Source organism: Salvelinus sp. IW2-2015, linkage group LG10 (assembly GCF_002910315.2).
Source record: "Salvelinus sp. IW2-2015 linkage group LG10, ASM291031v2, whole genome shotgun sequence".
NCBI classification, from domain to species: Eukaryota; Metazoa; Chordata; class Actinopteri; order Salmoniformes; family Salmonidae; genus Salvelinus; species Salvelinus sp. IW2-2015.
Window position 1 is genome coordinate 11,070,041 of NC_036850.1, and position 18,552 is coordinate 11,088,592.

The 18,552-nt window shown below is 44.2% G+C and overlaps 1 pseudogene; it reads right to left on the bottom strand.

The window, feature by feature from the left end:
- Positions 1 to 18,552, bottom strand: part of LOC111969271 (neural-cadherin-like) — a 224,035-nt pseudogene that overhangs the window by 35,537 nt on the left and 169,946 nt on the right.

Here is an 18,552-nt window from a genome sequence, read left to right on the forward strand (position 1 = left end):
CCAAGCCTGCAGAGGATGCTACTGCCCTCTGCCCTATTCAGTTATAAAGACATTCTCTAGTGGAAACAATAATCGTAGAAATGTCATAATTGAATACGTATAATGTGAGGAATTTCTATTAACATTGTTAATTATTCGCTACATTCACAGACTCAAAATACTTTACAGCTTTTTAAGTTCTTGGCTTTTCAGTTATAACGTAAGCCGAAGGATGTGAGTTCTACAAGGACAACTTGTCATGAACAAGGAGGCTCTTCTGTTCTGACACATCAACATCTTTATCCTGTGTTTGGGCCAAACTGGCAATGTTAGTTCAACTGTTAAAAGCCAATATGTGTCTGCAACAGAGAGAGAGCTGGGATTAACTCTGGGTTGGCTGCATAAATCATTCTGGTACGGACCAATGGCGAGGCACATTACACGCTTAGTACGTCCAACTAGACACAAATCCTGGGTTTACTTTCTTATTTTAATTAAACAGCAGAGAACCAAATTAAATTTCTCCTCCTATCGTGTTTCAAAGGGAAGCTGGATGGACAATTCCAGGAAGAGCATTTGAGCATATGTTCAAATTTTGGGCAAGATGTCTGGCAATTTTTTCAGGAACATCTGTATACACCTCCTTTCTAGACAAACCAGGAGCAGAATACCTCTGAATATGAACTAATAATGCCGGTGGATTTCAAACGAGGGACCTTCGATGTGTGTGTTTGCACGGGGTGTGTGTGTGTGTGTGTGTGTCTCCGTCATCCTCCTTCGTCCTCTCTCTCTCTCAGTCAGGAGACTAACGTTATAGGTTTGTCAGCGTGCGCCAACTGAAGTATCATCTGTGGCTGTGTTGACGTCCGTGGGATCAGAAGTCTGCACAAGTGAAATCCACAGGAGGAATGGCCAACACCTCCCCAGAGCAGTGCCTTAGTAAATATGGTGATTCTGCTCACAGAGTTCAGTCCAGACACACAGCCGTGTAGTAGTTTATGTGTCTCCACGAAAAGGGGTCAGGTTTCTGGTCTAGAAGCACGGTTTTGACTGCTCCTACAGTTTTGCTTCAGTACTGCAGTTTAACTGACTCCTGGCCCAGAAAGACCATGTCTATACACGGCCACATAGAGAAGTCAGATTTGGAAATTCCTAATAAGCCACTTTAGGTCTTTGTGCACAAAACCATCTATTGAATTACTCAAGGAATTGTCGCTGAGGCCACATTGTCTTTCATCACTCACAGCCAAAGATAAATATTTGTTTTAATTCATCCAATGTCTGCCATGATTTTGGATGACATCGTCGCTGCTCGTGCTGCTCCCAGTGCGCACTGGGTCAGAGCGCGCATGTGATGTTGGTCCGTATAAACCGGATGCAACCCGGCGTATGTGAAAGTGAGTAGATTAATTTAAAAACAACAGTTGGACACAGTCTCCAGTTTTTATTGTACCTAAGTGGTCTCCACAGTGGTCTCCACAAAATGTTGCATGAATTCTCAGAGATGAAATATATATATTTTTTAAATGATCTCGAGCTCTCGTTAAATTGTTTGTGCACTGTTATTTAAGTGCACTTCCACATTGCAAACACCCTAACAAAAAATGACACAGACGTATGATAAAACATGCATCATTCCCTTTTAAATACCTCCCTTCGTGTAGCGGCCAGGTTGGTATTTTGATGTGTTCATTTCCTTTGCATTTTTAATCACAAAGATCATTAGAAAATTCCCCCCACATCACCGGCGGCGTTTAGCCTTCCTCCTCAACACGATCCCAGAAGTATTTAGCTTGACGTTGAGCTCGCTCAGACATTCAGAGCACAACTATGAAATTCATTCAGGAGGACCAAGAGGGAACCAAAAACAGAGAGGCACCGGGGGAGAGAGGTAGAGGAGGTGAGAGGAGCAGAGAGGAAACCGAGGCACCAGACATATGGCACTGCAACATGGCTGCTGTACTGTAGAACACAGAGCTCAATACTGAAGCTAAAGCTTCTCTCCTAAACAACCACCGCTGGGATTACAGCAGCGAGCTGAGCCCAGGTCGGAAAGACATCAAAGGCCTGGCCGGCGAGAGAGAGAGAGAGCCAGAGAGAGAGAGAGAGAGGGAGAGAGAGGTGAGACCTGTGGACATGGTTTAACTCTGTTCAATTAGAGATGAAGCAGAATAATCAGGCGTGGCTAACGAGGTTATTTAAACAGCCTCGGCTATGTTATCTGGTTGTCTAACCCGACCCCTCACCCCCACCTCACCTTCCAACCCCCGTACCAAATGACTTTGCTGCCCTCTTTCCTCCTCACCATTACCCCCCTCGCCCCCCTTGTAAAATGGATTGTTAGTCCCCTTCTCTCTGTTTAGGTATTGTTACTCAGTGAAGAAAATCAATAGCATTATTGGCTCTGGATAATTGGAGAAAAAGGCTAAAAGCTGTGTACCTCATATTTGTGAGAAGTCTTGCAGGTAGGTTAAGTGATGAGACTCACAAAGAGGGGCTTGGATCCTTTTGAAAACTTCACTTGACCTATCATTCAGCACCAGCACAGCATTTGTGTGAGCGAGCAGGGAGGCGCACGGCGCCACTTGCCTGTTTTTGGCCAAATACTTTCAAAGAGTTTCATCCCTCTAGCAAGATTTAAGTATTAGTTGACTTATTGATTCGTCTTCCACACATAGCCCTCACTCTCATTTATAAAGCATTCTCCTACCAGGTATTCATTCTCATCTATCTGTTGCAGACTCCAGGCAACCATCACTATCTCAACAGGGAAACAACAGATCTGAGCCTCCCCTTCCCCCACCCTGGTGACTGCTAAAAGGTCAGGCTGCCAAAGGCTATTTGCTGCTTTTTGATACCTCAGCTCACCCGTACACAACTGTAAACACAATTAAACCCCTTCCCCTGTGTGAACATTTCACTGCAGGTGGTATGACTTCTTTCTCACCTGTACCCGCTCTGAGTGTCGACACAGATGCCCCCGTTGAAGCAGGGGTTTCTGGGATAGGAGGAACAGATCTTGTGGACGTGTTCTCTACCGGAGCAGCTGCATACTGCCGTGGACTCCACCGCCACCGACACCAGTGACATGCTCCCAGAATCCACCACAGTGGGCGTATCGCTGACGCTCAGCACGTTGGAGCAGCCGCCGCTGCCACCACAGTCTGTGTTGGCACACTCATCCACGTGTACCTGGCTGACGTTCACTTGCAGGAACGACTGCAGCTTGACAGGAGAGACGATGAAGAGAAGAGTGCAGGGCGAGAGACGATGAGACTGAGGAGACTAAGAGAGAGAAGAGAGAGAAAGAGAGAGGAGAGAGAGAGAGAGAGAGGAGAGGAAGAGGAGAGGAGAGAGAGAGAGAGAGAGAGAGAGAAGAGAGAGAGAGAGAGAGAAGGAGAGAGAGAGAAGAGAGAGAGAGAGAGAGAGAGAGAGAGAGAAGGAGAGGAATGAAGGGAAAGAGAGAGTATCAAGGGAGAATTAAATTAGTAGGATTAAGACGGAAATAGGAGGCGAAAGGAGACAGAGGAACAACAAAGTAGAAGGCTAAAAGGTAATCAAGGGACAGCCATGGAAGAGTCAAAGCAGAACAGTCTTGATTACCACCAGGGTTTATCCTAAAGCCTTCAGAAAGCACATAATGCCTGTTGTTTTAGCCGTCTTTTTTTCATCCTCGACATAAGCATCTGGGTTGTGTGACACACTCATACATGCAAATACCCCTACAGCCAAACACTCCTTCTCTCTCTCACACACACTTACAGAAATGCACATGGTCACACACACGGATGGATATACACATGCAAACCCACACAATACAACCCTCTCCAAATGGCCCTCCAAGCGTGTGATTTTCCAAGTGTGCTGATACTGTAAATATAACATACAGTACACCATGGCCTGTGTTCTCTCTCTCTCTCTCTCTCTCTCTCTCTCTCTCTCTCTCTCTGTGTGTGTGTGTGTGTGTGTGTGTGTGTGTGTGTCTGGGAGTGAGGAGAGCCATCCAGAGATAATCTGTTTCAGCGCTGCAGTACCACAGCACATTTCACTTAGATGGGCCACACTCACCACCACTTCCCATCTAACCCCCTCCCGACTCCCGCTCTAAGGGGAGACACCTCCTCCTCCCACACAACCAGTTACATACCCCTCCTCTTCACTGTGACCACAGACACTACCAAGGCTGACAAAGACATGGTTTACAGGCATATGTCATGCATGCACAGAATGTATACTGTATTATTTGTGCCAGATTTTAATTGGGAAGAACCCCAGCGGAACAGAGCTCCCCTGCCTTAGGTTAGGAGATTTTAAAATGTCAAATGGAAAAGCAGCAGTTCTACCACCTTCAAGTGTCCAATTGAACTGTTGTTTCTATGCAGAATAAAGTGTCTAGGCTGGTACAATTTGATCAGTGACTGAGAGTGTTGTACCATCTGTATTTGAGTGGATGTGCATGGAAAGGAAGAGAGGAAAGTTTGTTGAGTTCCCCTCAGAATACACCAGTAAGTGCTTGTGTGTGAACATTAAAGAGAATGTCAGAATGCGGATGTGTTTATCTCTACCAATCCCACACAATGAGAGCACTTAAAGGAAAATGGGTAGAGTGAGAACCCAAGGGAAACTTCAGGATGTGTATCAAAAGACATCCCTGACTCTCTTTCTCATCTCCACTGCTATCTTCCCCTTCCCACCCGTCCACTCAAGCTCTAGGACTCTCTAAATGTAACGTATGTGTCTGGCGCCCCTTTACCGTGCATGTACATCCCCAATGTCACATTACCGTGTAATGACTGCCTGAAAACGTGCTTTACATTTCTTATCTGAGAGGTTAAACACTTCTGATATGGAACATCTCCCAATCCACTTGCGTAGAAAGACACACAACAAGCTCACCAGAGAAATATGGTGTGTGTGTATGGGTGTGTGCCCAATGACAAATACTGCACACCCAGAATCCCTATACAGGCAGAAGAGACATTTCATATAACACCAAATGACCTCTGGGAAGGGATGGCAACGTGATCGCTCTTTACGCTTTGCGCATGACCGTACTGTCAGTTTTATCAAACCACAGTTTGAGGCACCCATGAGGCTTCGACTACAATACCCATGCCTCCCTGGGGCAGAGTCTGTGGAGAAAACAGTAAAGGCACCCTAGGGACTTGTAGGCCTACAAAGAATATGCTGAAAACTGGGACATCGTTGCCCAGAAGGCGGGAGGGAGGAGGAAGACAAATTATACAGGTTGGACCTGAGGCTAATTCGTTTGTTTTAAACTGACAAACGCTTTGCTGACCATATTGGATTTGAGTTTGTCTGATTTACAGTTTGTCTGAATTACAGTTGGAAAAGAGAGGAGAGGAATAACAGAAAGACACGATGCACAGTCAAAGCTACAGTAACATGCTATTGGGGAATGCTGTGCTTTTATTCCTCAAGGTCTCATCTTTCCCCTATGTGGATCTGAGGCACAGTGTCTCTCTTTCTCTCAATTCAATTTAACGGCTTTATTGGCATGGGAATCATATGTTTCAATTGCCAAAGCAAGTAACACCAAATAAACAAAAGTGAAATAAACAGCAAAAAAAATAACAGTAAACATTACACTTACAAAAGTTCCAAATGTCATATGTCTACAGTTGAAGTCAGAAGTTTACATCCACCTTAGCCAAATACATTTAAACTCAGTTTTTCACAATTCCTGACATTTAATCCTAGTAAAAACTCCCTGTCTTAGGTCAGTTAGGATCACCACTTTATTTTAAGAATGTGAAATGTCAGAATAATAGTAGAGAGAATGATTTCTGACAAAGCTGGTGTAACTGAGTCAGGTTTGTAGGCCTCCTTGCTCGCACACACTTTTTCAGTTCTGCCCACACATTTTCTATAGGGTGGAGGTCAGGGCTTTGTGATGGCCACTCCAATACCTTGACTTTGTTGTCCATAAGCCATTTTGCCACAACTTTGGAAGTATGCTTGGGGTCATTGTCCATTTGGAAGACCCATTTGCGACCAAGCTTTAACTTCCTGACTGATGTCTTGAGATGTTGCTTCAATATATCCACATAATTTTAATTTCGCATGCTGCCATCTATTTTGTGAAGTGCACCAGTCTCTCCTGCAGCAAAGAACCCTCACAAAATGATGCTGCCACCCCGCTGCTTCATGGTTGGGATGGTGTTCTTCGGCATGCAAGCCTCCCCCTTTTCCCTCCAAACATAACGATGGTCATTATGGTTTCATCAGACCAGAGAAAATTTCTCCAAAAAGTATGATCTTTGTCCCCATGCGCAGTTGCAAACCGTAGTCTGGCTTTTTTATGGCGGTTTTGGAGCAGTGGCTTCGTCCTTGCTGAGCGGCCTTTCAGGTTATGTCGATATAGGACTCGTTTTACTGTGGATATAGATACTTTTGTACCGGTTTGCTCCAGCATCTTCACAAGGTCCTTTGCTGTTGTTCTGGGATTGATTTGCACTTTTCGCACCAAAGTACTTTCATCTCTAGGAGACTGAACGCGTCTCCTTCCTGAGCGGTATGACGGCTGCGTGGTCCCATGGTGTTTATACTTGCGTACTATTGTTTGTACAGATGAATGTGGTACCTTCAGGCATTTGCAAAGGATAAATCAGACTTCTGGAGGTCTACAAAAAGTTTTTCTGAGGTCTTAGCTGATTTAATTTGATTTTCCCATGATGTCAAGCAAAGAGGCACTGAGTTTGAAGGTAGGCCTCCAATTGACTCAAATTATGTCAATTAGCCTATCAGAAGCTTCTAAAGCCATGACATAATTTTCTGGAATTTTCCAAGCTGTTTAAAGGCACAGTCAACTTAGTGTATGTAAACTTCTGACCCACTGGAATTGTGATACAGTGAATTCTAAGTGAAATAATCTGTCTGTAAACAATTGTTGGAAAAATTACTTGTGTCATGCACAAAGTAGATGTCCTAACCGACTTGCCAAAACTATAGTTTGTTAATAAGAAATTGGTGGGGTGGTTGAAAAACGAGTTTTAATGACTCCAACCTAAGTTTATGTAATCTTCCGACTTCATCTGTATATACAGTGTTGTAATGATGTGCAAATAGTTAAAGTACAAAAGGGAAAATAAATAAACATAAATCTCTCTCTCTCTCTCTCTCTCTCTCTCTCTCTCTCTCTAGGTAAGCCAATCAGACAGGAGGGTGCTCAATGGCTCCGTTCTTAGAGAACACCAGCTGAACAGCCATTTAATGATACAGTCAGTCATACAAACAAACCATAATTACACACTAGACCTAAAATCATCATGCTCATTAGCAGTACTTAGCAGCATGTTCAGTACAGCTGTTTGGTTGTTGCTGGTCTGACATGTGAAACAAAAGTGGTAAGCTGATCATGGTAAGCTGAAATACTTATCATACCAAATTTCTATCAACATGTTAAATGTGCAACCAGAGGGAAAAAAAATTCCAGATCACCTGTAATCCACACAAAGCTCTCCCTCGTCCCTCCATTTGGTTATTCCGACCACAACTCTATCCTCCTGATTCCTGCTTACAAGAAAAAATTTAAGCAGGAAGCACCAGTGACTCGGTCTATAAAAAAGTGGTCAGAAGAAGCAGATGCTAAAAGTACAGGACTGTTTTACTATCACAGACAGGAACATGTTCCGGGATTCTTCCGATGGCATTGAGGAGTACACCACATCAGTCACTGGCTTTATCAATAAGTGCATCGAGGACGTCGTCCCCACAGTGACTGTACTTACATTCCCCAACCAGAAGCCATGGATTATAGGCAACATTCGCACTGAGCTAAAGGGGCAGGACTCGGAAGCTTACAAGAAATCCTGCTATGCCCTGCGACAAACCATCAAACAGGCAAAGCTTCAATACAGGGCTAAGATTGAATCATACTACACCGGCTCCGACGCTCGTCTTATGTGGCAGGGCTTGCAAACTATTACAGACTACAAAGGGAAGCACAGCCACGAGCTGCCCAGTGACACGAGCCTACCAGACGAGCTAAATCACTTCTATGCTCGCTTCGAGACAAGCAACACTGAGGCATGCATGAGAGCATCAGCTGTTCCGGACGACTGTGTGAACACGCTCTCCGTAGCCGACGTGAGTAAGGCCTTTAAACAGGTCAACATACACAAGGCTTTGGGGCCAGATGCATTAACCAGGACGTGTGCTCCGGGCATGTGCTGGCCAACTGGCAGGTGTCTTCACTGACATTTTCAACATGTCCCTGATTGAGTCTGTAATACCAACATGTTTCAAGCAGACCACCATAGTCCCTGTGCCCAAGAACACAAAGGCAACCTGCCTAAATGACGACAGACCCGTAGCACTCACGTCCGTAGCCATGAAGTGCTTTGAAAGGTTGGTAATGGCTCACATCAACACTATTATCCCAGAAACCCTAGACCCACTCCAATTTGCATACCGCCCAAACAGATCCACAGATGATGCAATCTCTATTGCACTCCTCACTGCCCTTTCCCACCTGGACAAAAGGAACACTTATGTGAGAATGCTATTCATTGACTACAGCTCAGTGTTCAACACCATAGTACCCGCAAAGCTCATCACTAAGCTAAGGATCATGGGACTAAACACCTCCCTCTGCAACTGGATCCTGGACTTCCTGACGGGCCACCCTCAGGTGGTGAGGGTAGGTAACACATCTGCCACGCTGCTCCTCAACACTGGAGCTCCCTAGGGGTGTGTGCTCAGTCCCCTCTTGTACTCCCATGTTCACCCACGACTGCATGGCCAGGCACGACTCAAACACCATCATTAAGTTCGCAGATGACACAACAGTGGTAGGCCTGATCACCGACAACGATGAGACAGTCTATAGAGAGGAGGTCAGAGACCTGGCCGGGTGGTGCCAGAATAACAACCTATCCTTCAACGTAACCAAGACTAAGGAGATGATTGTGGACTACAGGAAAAGGAGGACCGAGCACGCCCCCATTCTCATTGATAGGGCTGTAGTGGAGCAGGTTGAGAGCTTCAAGTTCCTTGGTGTCCACATCAACAACAAACTAGAATGGTCCAAACACACCAAGACAGTCGTGAAGAGGGCACGACAAAGCCTATTCCCCCTCAGGAAACTAAAAAGATTTGGCATGGGTCCTGAGATCCTCAAAAGGTTCTACAGGTGCAACATCGAGAGCATCCTGTCTGGTTGCATCACTGCCTGGTACGGCAATTGCTCGGCCTCTGACCGCAAGGCACTACAGAGGGTAGTGCGTACGGCCCAGTACATCACTGGGGCTAAGCTGCATGCCATCCAGGACCTCTACACCAGGCGGTGTCAGAGGAAGGCCCTAAAAATTATCAAAGACCCCAGCCAACCCAGTCATAGACTGTTCTCTATACTATCACATGGCAAGCGGTACCAGAGTGCCAAGTCTAGGACAAAAAGGCTTCTCAACAGTTTTTACCCCCTAGCCATAAGACTCCTGAACAGGTAATCAAATGGCTACCCGGACTATTTGCATTGTGTGCTCCCCTCAACCCCCCAACCCCTCTTTTACGCTGCTGCTACTCTCTGTTTATCATATATGCATAGTCACTTTAACTATACATTCATGTACATACTACCTCAATTGGGCCGACCAACTAGTGCTCCCGGACATTGGCTAACCGGGCTATCTGCATTGTGTCCTGCCACCCACCACCCGCCAACCCCTCTTTTACGCTACTGCTACTCTTTGTTCATCATAGATGCATAGTCACTTTAACCATATCTACATATACATACTACCTCAATCAGCCTGACTAACCGGTGTCTGTATGTAGCCTCGCTACTTTTATAGCCTCGCTACTGTATATAGCCTGTCTTTTTACTGTTGTTTTATTTCTTTACTTACCTATTGTTCACCTAATACCTTTTTTGCACTATTGGTTAGAGCCTGTAAGTAAGCATTTCACTGTAAGGTCTACACCTGTTGTATTCGGCGCATGTGACAAATACACTTTGATTTGATTTGATTTGAAAAAATTAAATGCTGTCTCACAGGGTCACTGTCTGTGGTCAAACCGGGAACCAGAACAAAAATGGAGTCTAGATTTAAACAACCTTCAGTCACAAACCCATCCTCTAAACAACAATACACTGCAGCACCTGCTCTGCAACCAACAAAGGTAGGAAGCACGCTAAATATAATCACGCCACCAATAACTGATTAAAAAACACTATTACGCAAAGAAGGTCTACAGTAGCCTCAACAGCACTCTGTAGTGTAGCGCCATGGTGTAGCCGGTGGACAGCTAGCTTTCGTCCTCCTCTGGGTACTTCAATACAAAACCTAGGAGGCTCATGGTTCTCACCCCCTTCCATAGACTTACACAGTAATTATGACAACTTCCAGAGGACGACCTCCAGACTATCAGAGCTCTTGCAGCATAAAATGATACGTTGTCCATCCAATCAAAGGATCAGATAATTAATCTAGAACTGGAATCATAAGCTACATCTAGCTTAAGGTGAATGCACCAACTTGTAAGTCGCTCTGGATAAGAGCGTCTGCTAAATGACTTAAATGTMAAATGTAAATGTAGCTAGCACTGCAGTGTGTAAAATGTGGCGAGTAGTTGACTCAAAGAGAGAGAAAGACAATAGTTGAACAGTTTTGAACAAACTGATTTTTTCCAAAATGAAGGAGAAGCAAGAGAGAAAGAGAGAGAGATTTCATAATTGCAGCTAGCTAGTTTAGTCTACTGAAACACCCTGCCTAAAGAAAGGAAAGCTATGTTAGCTAAAACTGAGGAATGCTATGTTAGAGAGATTTCCTCATMTTTTTTCACTTTCAATTTCACTTACTTAGCTAGCAAATGCAGCTAGCTAGTTTAGCCTACTGAAACACCCCGCTCAAACAGAGGGATACTATGTTAGCTATGACTTTCCAACACAACACTGGAACTCTTCCAAGTCAAGGTCATCTTTTAATATTACTCATTTATTGCTAACCAGGGCCCGCCGGTGTAACTGCTTACTGACTGTACACTAACGTTTCTGCATGATTGTAGAGGGTTTACTAACGCGTTAGTTCTGTTAGCTATGCTGAATATGATGTTACTTTAGCYAATATGGTGACAACGATGTAGGCTGTGTGTAGCGGTTTGGTTTGGAAAGGTTATTTTGCCTGGTCACGTACAGCTGATGTGTTGTGCATTGAAGTCCACAAGCGAAGGGAAGAGGTGAGAGGAGGTAGACCACATCAATGCGAGAAGGAATACAACGTGGCTGCTATGAAAGTGAACTGTGTTTACGCGAGATCAAGGGTGTATTCATTCTGCCGATTATGCTGAAAACGTTTTTTTACGTGGAAACAAATGGAACAAAACGGGGATGAACATACCTGAATTTGTCCAATATAAACTCCTGTTTGCAACTGTTCGACAAATGATTACACCCTATATCATCTACATCCAGGCAAGAGTGTGAAAGGTGGTACTGAATGTCACTGTCTGTCACCTCACATTTGTCTCTCGACCTGTGTGCGTGCACCTACGCTGTAAACTGTCATTCATAGGCTAGGTTGTAGCAACCTCATGATGGGTATAGGGACAATTAGAGTATCATGCAGTAGCCTAAACCTATTGCAGTTACATTGAACTGGGTGAATGGAATTTGAATGACAGTCATCCAACATGCTGTAATAGAAATAAGGACATGTTCATAATCCCCCCCAAATTGTCCTCCCTAATCTTAAACAGCACTGACCACCACTGGTTTATACTGCATTATTACTCTACCAGAGTGCATTATGAGAACATGTATAATGCTGTATAATGCATTATGAGAACATGTATAATGCTGTATAATGCATTATGCATATGGACTTCATAGAAAATGTTACCAGAAAAGTTTTTTCCTGCTTCACTCTGTCCCTGGGTGTATCTCACCTCATGTTTTTTAGGCATTGTCTGTTTCTGTCAGTGTGTCTCTGCCTTTGCCACATCACAGGGTATGTGTATGGGAGGGGTTGAGGGGGAGATGAGGGGGGGGGGGAAGCAGGGTAATAAGGGGGATATGAGGAGGAAAACAGAGGGGTAAACGGGGAGAAGAGAGGAGAACCTTTGGGGGAGGAGCATACTGAGATTTYCACTTCCTCAATCCCAGCAGGCTGCAGGTGGATCTTGAGTGTTCAAAGCCAGAGACACACACACACTGGGAGAGAGCAGAAAGAGAAGGGAGAAGGGCATACGTGGGGAAATAGGGTAGGGATGGGCTGTCAGAGATCAGGGGCAGTAAATAAAACACTGTTTAAAAGTAACAAAGGGGCTCCCTCTCCCCATGTCTATTCCACCACTACACTCACAACTCTACCAATATCACATGCCCTATTCACAATCCACAGACCCCCAGCCGATCACCAACAGAGATACAATATACACTATAACGTGCCTTGCAAAAGTATTCATCCCCCTTGGTGTTTTTCCTATTTTGTTGCATTACAACCTGTAGTTTAACATGGATTTTTATTCAGATTTCATGCAATGGACATACACAAAATAGTCCAAATTGGTGAAGTGAAATGAAAAAAATAACTTGTTTCAAAACATGTAATTAAAAAAAGACGGAAAAGTGGTGTGTGCATATGTATTCACCCCCTTTGCTATGAAGCCCCTAAATAAGCCCCTAACTACCTTCAGTAGTCACATAATTAGTTAAATAAAGTACACCTGTGTGCAATCAAAGTGTCACATGATCTCAGTATATATACACCTGTTCAGAAAGGCCCCAGAGTCTGCCACACCACTAAGCAAGCAGCACCATGAAGACCAAGGAGCTCTCCAAACAGGTCAGGGACAAAGTTGTGGAGAAGTACAGATCAGGGTTGGGTTATAAAAAAATATCTGAAACTTTGAACATTCCACGGAACACCATTAAATACATTATTAAAAATCTGAAAGAATATGGCACCACAACAAACCTGCCAAGAGAGGGCCACCCACCAAAACTCACGGACCAGGCAAGGAGGGCATTAAAGAAAAAAATAAGCAAACACATTTGGTGTTCACCAAAAGGCATGTGGGAGACTCTCCAAACATATGAAAGAAGGTACTCTGGTGAGATGAGACAAAAATTTAGCTTTTTGGCCATCAAGGAAAATGCTATGTCTGGCGCAAACCCAACACCTCTCATCACCCTGAGAACATCATCCCCACCAGCTGTGGGGATGTTTTTCATCGGCAGGGACTGGGAAACTGGTCAGAATTGAAGGAATGATGGGTTTGCAGGGAGATTCTTGAGGGAAACCTGTTTCAGTCTTCCAGAGATTTGAGACTGGGACGGAGGTTCACCTTCCAGCAGGACAATAACCCTAAGCATACTGCTAAAGCAACACTCGAGTGGTTTAAGGGGAAACATTTAAATGTCTTGGAATGGCCTAGTCAATGCACAGACCTCAATCCAATTGAGAATCTGTGGTATGACTTAAAGATTGCTGTACACCAGCAGAACCCATCCAACTTGAAGGAGCTGGAGCAGTTTTGCCTTGAATGGGCAAAAATCCCAGTGGCTATATGTGCCAAGCTTATAGAGACATACTCCAACAGACTTGCAACTGTAATTGCTGCAAAAGGTGGCTCTACAAAGTATTGACTTTGTGGGGGTGAATAGTTATGCACGCTCAGTTTTCAGTTTTTTTGTCTTATTTCTTGTTTGTTTCACAATAAAACATATTTTGCATCTTCAAAGTGGTAGGCATGTTGTGTTCATAAAATAATACAAACCCCCCAAAAATTCAATTTTAGTTCCAGGTTGTAAGGCAAAAAAATTGGAAAAATGCAAAGGGGGTGAAAACTTTCACAAGCCACTGTATATACAAACGTATGTGGCCATCCCTTCAAATTTTGGGATTCGGCTATTTCAGCCACACCCGTTGCTGACAGGTATATAAAACCGAGCACACAGCCAATCTCCATAGACAATTATTTTTGTAAAAATCGTCTGTCCTTGGTTGCAACACTCACTACCGAGTTCCAAACTGCCTCTGGAAGCAAAGTCAGCACAAGAACTGTTCGTCTGTAACTTCATGAAAGGGGTTTCCATGGCCGAGCAGCCACACACAAGMCTAAGATCACCATGCATAATGCCAAGCGTCGGCTGGAGTGGTGTAAAGCTCACCACCATTGGACTCTGGAGCAGTGTAAACGTGTTCTCTGGAGTGATGAATCTGTAAAACTGTAAAATTTGGTGAAGGAGGAATAATGGTCTGGGGCTGTTTTTTATGGTTCGGGCTAGGCCCATTAGATTGGTGTGGAAGAACTTCACTGGCCTGCACAGAGTCCTGACCTCAACCCCATCGAACACCTTTGGGATGAATTGGAATGCCGACTGCAAGCCAGGTCTAATCGCCCAACATCAGTGCCTGACCGACCTCACTAACGCTTTTGTGGCCGAATGGAAGCCCCCGCAGCAATGTTCCGACATCTAGTGGAAAGCCTTCCCAGAAGAGTGGAGGCTGTTACAGCAGCAAAGGGGGGACCAACTCCATATTAATGCCCATGATTTTGGTCATGTAGTGTACTTCAAAACACAGTTTTTATTATGGGACTTAGGGGAGGCATTTTCCTTCACAATATCATCTACCGGCAAGACGCTGACAAAGAGTATGTAGGGCTATGTTTGGATATTTCGACAACTTACTTATAATTATTTTGGGATTGGCCATGTACCCAGACAACCCATTTTACATTACAGAATCCAGAAATGAAGTCTCACAACAAAAGGCCTGGAAGCAGAGATCTATAACACAAAAGGGTCCCCTTTCACTTTCCAAAATCAACTAGAATATCCCTTCTCTCTAGACACTTTATTACTTCTACAAGAAGAACATAGAACTTGGTCTTACATATCAATGAATTTAACCACAGCAAACCAATATGTTCTAAAACTGTCAGGGGTGCACTAAGAATTGAAATGCTCTACCAGCAAGGGAAATCTCTATTGCCGTGAAAGCAACAGAGAGAGAGAGAGAGAGAAAATACCATTTTGTCTCTCATATTTCCGAGCATTACTGTAGAATTGCAAACTTTAATAACCGCAGCCATCCCCCCTCCCTATTTCCCTCTCCGCGCTCATCTTCACTCGCCACGCTTCACATCTCATTGTGATCGATGTCTTTTCAGAGGGGCACACACAAAATCCAGATGAAAGAGCACAGACCAACCACAAACCACACCTGAAGCATCCCCTACCTCTCCTTTCCTTTCCTTCTCTCTCTCCCTTTCTCTTTATTTCTGTCTTTCTTTCACTGATTTCCCTCTCCTTCTCTAACTCTGCATATCCCCCTCTCTCTCTCTCTTTCTCTCCCTACACTATTTCTCTCTAGCTTTCAACTGCATGAAAGAGGAAGTGAATGTGCGCCTCAATGAAGAGATGTCAGAACAGGAGGAAGCAGAAACTAAGTGTTGGTCATGATTACAATTTTGAAATTGTACATTTAGTAATTTGACAGATTCTCTTATCCAGAGCGACTTAAAAGAGCAATTACAGTAGGGTTTTGTGCCTTGCTCAAGACTTTTCACCTAGTCGGCTCAGGGATTCAAACCAGCGACCTTTTGGTTACTGGCCCAACACGGTTAACCACTAGGCGATTTAATGGTCTGGTTTAACTTTAAAGATTGTCCCTGTGTAACAACTACACTGTAAGGCTCCACAGCTCACAATAATCTATAGCTGGTCTGGTGAATACAGTCCAATACTGCAATAACTAACGTATTCAAAGTGACAACACCATAATAGCAGATTCAGATATATTATACTGTAATTGACATTGCAATGTTACATAATCCATTAGTAACATCCACATAAACCAGCTCAAAAAAACTAGAGGGTTATATTTTTCATTATGTGGAAAACAGAAGGCTACACAAATACATATTGCATATTGTTTCGATTGAAATCCCCCTCTCTTCAAAACAGGCTAGCAACAATCCTGAGTGACTGTATTTTCCATAATTGGACCATACATGCAAATGTCTTCTGTCCAGTAATCCTGTGTGTATTTTTTGTGGGGTCAAGTTATGGTTGCATCTTCTAATGCTTAACATTGAGTGAGGCTCATTAAAATCATCACACCATCGTTTTTTTATTGTCATTTTTTTACTCACAGAAAATCACAGTGTATCCAACAGGATAACTTCCAGGGTCATCATTATACAGTACCTTTTGTTTGTGAGCAGCGAGGTATCCCTGTAGTTTCTCTGCTCTGAGGAAAGGACTGCTGTGCACTGCGAAGCGCACGTCCAGTGTCCTCTCCCTGACGTCCATCAGGCTGAAGACGTTGATGTCATCAACGCCCACCGCCAACATCTCTGACAGGAAGTCCACCAGCAGTTCATAGCGACTCCTCAAGCTACCACGCTGCTCAATAAACTCCTTCGCTGTGACGTCTGCAACACACACACACATAAACACACAAACAGCAAAGTTATACAAGATCAGAATAGAAGCCAACATATGCCAGAGGACTCGTCCCTCTCATTTTCCGAGGCTAAATCGATGCATCCCCCAAATCTCTTCAATGAGCAGGAGAAACATACAGGCAAGAATGTGTTCCCAGACCTGACTAGGCAGGCACTGTCAATCCCCTCCCCTCTTCCCGCCCGAGAGCCACTGGCCCTGGCCCAGCAAGACAGACACCACCCAGCCTTGCTACACATTGTCACAGTCACAGCCAACGCTCACACAGAAAGACCACTCTGGCCATGTCGGGGATATTGAGCGGGGGGGGACGAGGACGGAACAGCCTTCAACCTCAATTTGGAGCATGGCAGCGTTGCCAAGGAGAGGGTGCCAAGGTGAGAGAGCTCCTGAGCCGAGGCCGTCTCTCCCCTGAGTCAAGGATGCCTCTAATTGAGCAGACACCTTCTAGCATGGGATTAGGGGCGAGGGCTTTGCCTCTGCCCACCCCCACTCCCCTCAGTTCCCTGGGCCCTGTTTGACACAGACAGGGTCCCCCTACTGCTCCAATCAAAACTCTTCAGCACACAGGAGACAGGTGGGAAGGAAAGGGAAAGAGATTTCATCCAGTTTTAATGATATCAGTGACATAGTTATAAATAGTTATAGGGGAGAAGGCTCCAATAGTCATATCTGATGAATGAAACGTTTAATAAATGCATGTTTTTGAATTTGGTTGTTTCTACAAAGTTTAGTGTGTGTAACTGTCTGACTGAATATGTGAGTGCGTATGTAACTTTCTGACAATGTGTAGTGTGTCTGTGTGCTCTCATCTCTCCCACTCTTAATCCCCGCGCTGACGGCAGGCTTTAAGTGTCATGCTGGGAACACCTGAACTGTGTCAATCTGGGATCATTAGGTCCCGAGGAGTGTCAGTGTTGCTCAGTGTGATTAAGGCCATGGGTGCAGACAGAGGGAGGAATCCTAGATTGACATTAAGAGAATGGAAATGGAGCTCAGTGAGGGGATGCCGCCATCTGTCTGGTCTCATTACCAGTGCTGTGGGAGACAGGCAGGGACTGTCTTTAACATGGAGGGACAGATTTACACCTGGCTTTGATCCAATGCAATGATCACATTGACTCTCCTTCCCACGGGCATTAGGGGGATACACACGAACCCACACACACGCGCACACGCACACAAAACAAAGACACGTGCACACACCTCCCTAAGTATTTATTTGGACACTGAAGCTATTGGATATTAGATAACAAGTTCTATATTTAAGGGTATGGTAACACTTGTAGAGCATCTACCGATGGACTATCTATAGACTATCAGTAACATGCCAACTGCATGTCTGCTGACTTTCAACAATAAATCGCCTATAGCCCATCTACAGACGTTCAATCATTTAAAACTTCTTAGGGCTAGGGTCTGTTTTCCTGAATTTCCTCCTGACTGATGTGCCCAAAGTAAACTGCCTGTTACTCAGGCCCATAAGCCAGGATATGCATATAATTGGTATCATTGGATAGAAAACACTTTGACGTTTGTAGAAATGTTCAAATAATGTATGAGACTATCACATAATTGATATGGTATGCAAAAATCCAAAGAAAAACCAACCTGATTCTTTATTTTATTTTTTTTAGGTCCCAGGCTCTTATAATGGAAAGCTATGGGTCCTATGCAATTCTAGCTCCCAGATTGCAATTCCTATGGCTTCCACTAGATGTCAACAGTATTTTATTTACATTTTAGGGTACCTGAGGATTAAATAGAAATGTAGTTTGACTTGTTTGAACAAAGTTTAGCGGTAGGTTTTTGGATTCCTTTGTCTACATTTTGAACGAGTGGATTACTGAAATTGATGGCGCCAACTAAACAGACTTTTTGGGAAATAAAGAAGGATTTTATCTAACAAAACGACCATTCATGTTGTAGCTGGGACCCTTGGGATTGCAAACAGAGGAAGATTTTCAAAAGTAAGTGATTCATTTAATCGCTATTTGTGATTTTATGAAGCCTGTGCTGGTTGAAAAATATGTTGATGTGGGGCGCCGTCCTCAAACAATCGCATGGTATGCTTTCGCTGTAAAGCCTATTGTAAACCGGACAACGCAGTTAGATTAACAAGAATGTACGCTTTTAAA